Genomic DNA, 6983 nt, shown 5'->3' on the forward strand with positions numbered 1-6983 from the left:
TGGGGGCTTCCCATGGTGCCCTTTCTTTCCCCAGCCGAGAGCACAGGTTCTGATCTAGCTCCCCATCTGCAAGTCCTGTGCTCTCCATAAAATGGGTGTAGAGCCACCAGATTTATAAGTAAAAATCCAGGACACCCAGTTAAATTCAAATTTCAGATAAACAATGAATAATTTTTAGTGTCAATATGTCCCAAATATTTCATGGGACATATTACGCCAAGAAATTATCCAGATTACTCTGAGATTCACATCTGAACATGTGTACCGTGTTAAAGGTAGGGCTTTACAAGGTCAGCCATTGTGCTGCCTCAGAAGAGAGCACCTCCCACCGCTCTGCTGTGCAGCTTCCCCTTTTCATTTCTATTTTACTTTTTTTTGTTGTTGTTGTTAAATTCTTTTTTACTTTTTTTTTTTTTTGTAACAGGGATCAAACTCGGGACCTTGCACTCTTTTTGGGTTTTTTGGTACCAGGGATCAAACTCGGGTCCTTGTGCTTTCGAGGCAAGCGGCAGAACCACTGAGATAAATCCCCGGCCCAATTTTACTTTATTTTTTATTGAAGTCAGTTTTAAATTCTTTGCAGGCTATGGAATGAATGGCCTCAAGCATACAATCACAGGAGTTTGACAAATGTGTGCAGCCCATAATCAGCACCTCCCAGGACATACATTCCTTTGGCCTCCTGTCACCTGGGTGCTTGGACCACCCTGGGGCACCCAGACCACATGTGTGCCTGTTTTGTGGAGGACTCTGTGGTTTACACTCACTCCTGTGTGAAGGCCTGGGAGTGGATTCTAGCTTGAGGACGAGGTCGAGTCTTTGTGGGTACCAGCGATTTCACTCCTCTTGGGCACACATCTAGGAGTAAAACCACCAATACACTGGGAAATTATGACCCTGGAGGGGTTGTGCCATTTCCAGCACTTCCTTCAAGACTGGGGAAACTGAGGCTAAAAGAGGTGACATTCCCAGCACAGCTGTAGTCACCTGCTACTGTGAGGAGCAGCCTCTGGTCCCACCTACCCTTAGGGCCAGAGGATAACAACTCAAGCGAACTGCTGTGACTCCTGGATCTTGGCCCCAGAGAGGTCAAGGGCACAGGGCAGTTGGGGAACAAGGCAGGGTGGGGTACAGAGAAGGCTGGGATGAGGAGCAGGGTGGGGTACATGGCACATGGGGATGCAGGGCAGGTGGGGTGCAAGGCCCTGCCTCACACTTTAGCCAGCGCAGAGACTGAGGTCTTTGTGTTGAAGTGGGGGAGTGAGCAATGCCTGTGGGAACTACAGCTGGGCAATGGCGAGCTGCCTTGGGAGCTGGTTCTACTTTTTGAAAACAGCTACAGGAACCCCGCCCCCACCTCTGCTCTGGAAGGTGCAGAGTACAAGGAGTGAGTGAGCTGGCCTGAAGGCCACCCTTATCGGCCTCCACTCTGTGCCAAGCATGTCCTCCCAAGCCCACAAGGATACTTTCTGTCTCCCAAGCAAGAAGAGCTGGCCTGCGTGTTTAGTGGTGTGGGGGTGCTGCTGGGGCACATGGAGCCCAGGTTGGCAGCCCTTGAGCCCCTGCTGCTGTGAGAAACACCGTGTGTGGGCCATGCTGGTCAGTGGGTTGGGGGCTTCCCGGGGCCTGTGATCCAGCTGTGGTCCCAGAGACATGGAAAATATACCTATAAGGCAGGGGTCAGGCTGTGCAGCCATCGAACATGTAGGGAGGGGCTCCCACCAGGGTCATGGCAATCCTGCTCACAGGCATGGGGTCCACGCAAAGTACTGGGGAGTCATGAAGGAGCTCAGAGCAAGGGAGGAGTGCAGGTGTACCTGTCAGGAAGCCAGAGTCCATCCACTGGTACCCCGCCAGTCAGCTCTCAGGAGCAGAGCTCCAGAGTCCTCCCCTCCCCTCACAGAATCCACAAAGCAAGCATTCCAAAAGGGCTGAGACCCTGAGGGGTTCCAGGGCTCTTCAAGGATCATGTCTAGTAAATCCAAGCTGGGACCAGAACCTCCCCTCACCCTCAGCTCCTGGTCCCTCAGATATCATCTCCCTTTCACCCTTGCCACAAGACAGCCAGAGGGAGGCTCCTGAAACAGCACGTCCCTCATCACTGCCTGTCTCTACAATCTTCCTTGGCTTCCTGTAGCCTTGAGGAAAACATAGAAGATGGGCCCATCCTCCCACCCGATCTCTCACTTCCCCAGGCTCCAGCTGGGGGGCCGAGGCCAGCCTGGCAGGAGAACAAGCCTCCATCTTCCTCACATCCACACCACAGGTTACCTTGTCTTATCTGTAGACCTTTCTGCACTTTAATGTGCCTTATAGTTAGTGGTGTTAGTTCCATAGACTGGAAAAAAGGTTTAATAAAAACAAGGAAATTGATGATGTTTTAGAAAAGTCCAATCCTGTCCCTACCAAGGTCTTTCTGTGTCTCTGCCTCTCTGTTTCTTTCTCTCAATCTCCTTTCCTCTATCACAGTCTCTCTGTCTCAGTGTCTGCCTTCTCTGGCTCTCTGCCTCTTACCTCCATCGTTTTTGTAAAGCCGAGGCCACAGCCCAAGGTCAAGGATGATACCACAGCCTGGGAGGGAGTTTAGGGGGAGCCAGTGCTGGATGGAGACTCAAAAGGACAGGCCTCTGTAGTGCTTCTGAACATACACAGGCCCTAGAATTTTGATTTTAGACTCCCTCTCGGTTTCTCTGTCTTTCTGTCTCCCTCCTTCCCTCCTTCTCTGTTTCTGTCTCTGTCTCTGTCTCTGTCTCTGTCTGTCTCTGCCTCTCTCTCTCTCTCTCTCTCTCTCTCTCTCTCTCTCTCGTTGGTTTTTGGAGTCCATATATCATTATGCAGTTCAGGTTGCCCTTGAACTCACTATGTAGCCCAGGCTGGTTTCAGACCTGCAGCAATTTTACTGCCTCAGCCTTCTGAATTTTGAGATTACAGATGTGTTCCACTGTGCCTGGCAAGGTTCTTTAGGTCCCAGGTATTTATAGAGTGTGACCCCTCCCTGCGGTGGATCCTTTCTCTGGGGTTGTGAGTACGTGTGTGATCATGAGCTTATTTGAGCTCTTAAGGCTGCATACCCTCCTCTGTAAAGCAGCTTTCCTACCTCTCCCCAGGAAAGGATCCCACAGGCCCCTTTGTCCCTAGCCCAGGCCCCATAGCAGGGTCCACTCATTGGACAAGGCCACTTTCCCATGTCCCTACCAGAGCTCCTGACCTACTGATCCTCTTGGGTACTCTCCTCTGCACCATCACTGTTGCCATTGGCAATCCTCATGGCCTAAAGTGCAGGTCAACATGTCCACCACATAGAGATGGCTCCCAGAGGAGAGGGGCGAGCAAACAGGTGGGGGCGCAGGTTGTCATCACCGAGAGTTCTGGGAGCTCCTCCCACCCAAGCCCTCGGTGCCAGCCCGGGATCTACAGCTTCTCAGGTACCTACCCCATCCTACCCGGTGGGGCCCATGCTCCTTCTTGGGGTCTCTTAGGAGATACTGGACCATCTCCTTCTCTCTTGGCTTCCCTTGTATATGTCCACTATCATGGGCCCTGGCCTTGCCCACCCTGTAGGAGATTCAGTTGCATGGCTGGAGCAGTACCTGCCTAACCCCAGGTAGCGGGATAGCCATTCCAGGGCTGCTGTAAGACAGACACGAGGATGCAGGGTCACAGACACAGACTCAGATATAGCTAGTCCCAGAGCAAAGGAGCATGGTCTCCTTGTGGACACTTGCCCTATGGATCAGGCTGTTCCCAGCTCTGGCCAGCGTTGACCAGGCATCTACTTCTTACTGTGGGATCTGAGCTGCCTGGCCTGGGCAAGGAGGTGTATGTGTGTGTCTGTGAGTGTCTTTTTGTGTCTTTCTCTGTGTGTATATGTGCGTGCATCTCTATCTCTCTGTTTTTGTGTATTTGTGTGTTTGTGCCCTGTACAGACCCCGCATCTGCAGATCAGGCTGAGAGGCCAGCACAGATGGCCAGGGAGAGAGGCACACAGTCCTCGGCCTTGCTCCCTAGCTGGCCTTCATCAGCTTCATGTTGTGGGGAGACACTACTGGGCAGGGGCAACACCTCCAGACTCCCAGAGGCAGGACCACTCTGGGCTTTTTTCTTGTGCAATGAGCAGCTCAGTTGCCCTTCTTGGGGCCCCTCAACCTGGTGAGCCGTGTCTCGTCTGTGAGGTCTGTCTTTCTGTGGGCAACCTTGAATGTTTGTAAGCTATCTCTGAGGTGCCCTCCCCATGCTAGTCCTGCAGTCTTGTCCTCTAAACTTACAAAGCCCTGTCTTCCACATTCCTGGGGGCTCTGGGAGGAGAGCAAACCCACATCAAAGCTGTGGCGGACAGAAGGCCCTCTGGGCCTCTTACTTCTGCCACTGTCTACCCGATCCTCCAAACACAGGCCACCATAGGCCCAAGCAGGGAAGCCTCCATGAGTAAGGATTTGGGGTTTAGTGCCCTCGACAGTGGACAGTGATGACATTAGGGTCCAAGGGTCTCACAGCCTGGTGTCTGGTAGAGCCTAGCCCGGAGATTGCTGTTGCTGATCTGGGCAGGCCTGGGAGGGAGAGAGATGGCCTGCTTCCCCTGCCCCGTAGGAGCTATTCTCTTCGGGATGTATTTTCCAGGCCCTGACGCAAGCAGAAGTACATCAGGAGATAAGTGCCGAGGGGCAGCCAGCCAGGGCTGGCCCTGTCCCAGCTCCCACGAGAGCAGCCAGCTCTGGCCCTGGGGCCCTGGCTGCCCACCCATCGCCTGTTCAGAGCAGGTCTTTGTGCCCCAGCCTTGTAGGTGCGGGGGTGGGATGGGGTTCTTGGCACCAGCAGCCTTCTGACCACATGGAACAGCAGCTGGCCAAGGTCTCTACAGTGTATAAAAAGGGACACTGGGACTGCAGCAGCAGGACTCCACTTCGCAGCAGACAAGGAGTCTTCCACCGATTCTCCAGAGACCCACACAGCTCACCAAGGACCCAGCAGCCCAGGTAAGACTCGGCCAGCCTTTGGGGACAGCCCAGGCTGGGCGGGGTCCCACTTCTCATCCACAGGTTGATGGCGCCTGCTACCCACTGGATGGTGCCTCCAGGTTCTGAAGAGCCACCATCGGCAGAATTGATTGCTGTTCCTTTTTCCTATGCATATACTTCTTTGAGGATCTGGCCTAAAGAGGTATATGGCATGGGAAAATGGAGCAGTTAGGTTCTCCCAGCCAGCACGGGCACCATGGCACCTGCATCCTGACCAACAATGCCTCCTGCTTTCCTTGCTCCTGACTGGGTCTGGGGATTGGGGGCTTTGGGAGGGGGTTGAATATTGTAGGGTAAGAGAGTAAGTTTGCGAGTGCCCTGGAGATGTTCTAGCAGGGCTGATCTTGGTGCTGGGAACTGAGGTAGGAGCTGAAGAGGACAGTTGTGATGGGTCTGCCTGGGGCTGAGGGTACAGAATGGGACTGAGACAGCCATCTGGGCGTGTGCTTGCCTGCCTGTGTTCCGGGCTGCCTGGGCCCAGGGCAGCCCTGCTTGAAGGTGAAGGATGAGGGATAGGGAAATGAGGGAATGAAGATTTGTTCACCTAAAGTCTTCCTTACAGGTGGACAAACACTCTGTGCGTAACCTTGCTTTTTACACAGGCAGATGACTTTCCATCTGATGCTGGAGGCAGGAGTGCTAGCTGAAGGTGTCTGTAGGCACTGGGTCCAAGCCACAGTGCTTCCAAACACCTGGGCCTGGGTGTGTGGCTCAGTGGCAGTGTGCTTGCCTAGCATGCATGAGGCCCTAGGTTCCATCCCTAGTGCCACAAAAAAGGGAAAAAAAGTCAATAAAGTTAATTTCCTTTAAACTTATTAAGTGTGATAACGCTGACAAAAATAAAATGTTCAGCCAAAGTTGTTCTGTTGTGCTGTGTTTTCCTTTTGTTTCTGTTGGTCGAAATGTCACATAGTTCTTTGGGGAACTTAATTAAAAATGCACAAAGCTTTGGGGTATAGAAAAATTCCCAAATGCCTCAGCTGGGCTATGAGGTCAGGACAGATCTGGTACGCACTTCCCAGAAGGCCAGGGCCCCAGGACCCTACTCAGAGCCTGAGCATGTAGATAGTGGGGCAAGGAGAGAGGCCAGGGACATAAGACTCATGAGCGTGGGGTGTGGAATGGGTGCTCCTGTACCTTGTGTTTTAACTATTAGAGGCAGAAAATGGGAGGGGGATGTACGAGTGAGGTTCATGAATTCCCAGTGTAAACAGCAATTTCTGTTTTTCTTTAAAGCCTATCTTTAAGAGGGCCCCTGAGTCCTATCCCAGCCCTTGGTTTAGAAAAATTTCTGAGCCTTTATCTCAGATAATTGTCCCAGTGAATGGGCAATTAGTTCTGTCATGCTGTCACCCTCCCTTCTTAATTCCATCTGATTGTCACCTGCTGACTCCTCCCTCACAAGAGGAAAAAGTCAGATGACAGGCAGAGGGGACTCCTAAGTAGGAGAATCATGGGGCTGCGAGAGCATCCCTAAAGAGGCCCTCCTTGCACATGCAGTCTGGCCCCACAGTTCCCCTCTGGTGAGCCCCAGACCCCTCAAGGACTTTAGTGGCAAGCACAGTCTTCTCCAAAGCCCCCAGTATGCCTGAAACCACAGATCCACAATCCTGGTATATACCAGGTTTTCTCTTACACACGCATACCTATGGTAAAGTCTAATGTATAAATCAGGCATAGTAAGGGATTAACAACAATAACAAATTGTAAAGCAGAACAGAGCCGGGCATGGTGATACTCACCTCTAATCCCAAAACTTGGGAGGCTGAGGCAGGAGGATGGTAAGCTTGAGGTTGGCCTGGGCTATATAATGAGACCCTGTCACAAAATAAAACCAATCCAAACAAAACCCCAACCCAAACCAAACACCTAAACCCAACACCTAAACCCCCTCCAAAAGAACAATTATAACAATATACTGGAATAAAAGTTATGTGAATGTTGTCTCGCTCTTGAAATTGAACACAA

The 6983-nt window shown here is 52.0% G+C and overlaps 1 long non-coding RNA gene across 1 annotated transcript; it reads left to right on the forward strand.

Moving 5' to 3' along the window:
* The first annotated feature begins 4259 nt into the window (after nt 1–4259).
* LOC110347850 (uncharacterized) lies at nt 4260–5875 on the forward strand. Its single transcript, XR_002392719.2, has 2 exons — nt 4260–4973; nt 5618–5875. It is a non-coding gene; the product is annotated as an uncharacterized LOC110347850 (long non-coding RNA).
* The last annotated feature ends 1108 nt before the right edge of the window (nt 5876–6983 follow it).

The sequence above is a fragment of the Heterocephalus glaber genome, unplaced genomic scaffold, assembly GCF_053883595.1.
Source record: "Heterocephalus glaber isolate CG9 unplaced genomic scaffold, H.glaber_assembly_v1.0 deba00001497, whole genome shotgun sequence".
Lineage (NCBI taxonomy): Eukaryota > Metazoa > Chordata > Mammalia > Rodentia > Bathyergidae > Heterocephalus > Heterocephalus glaber.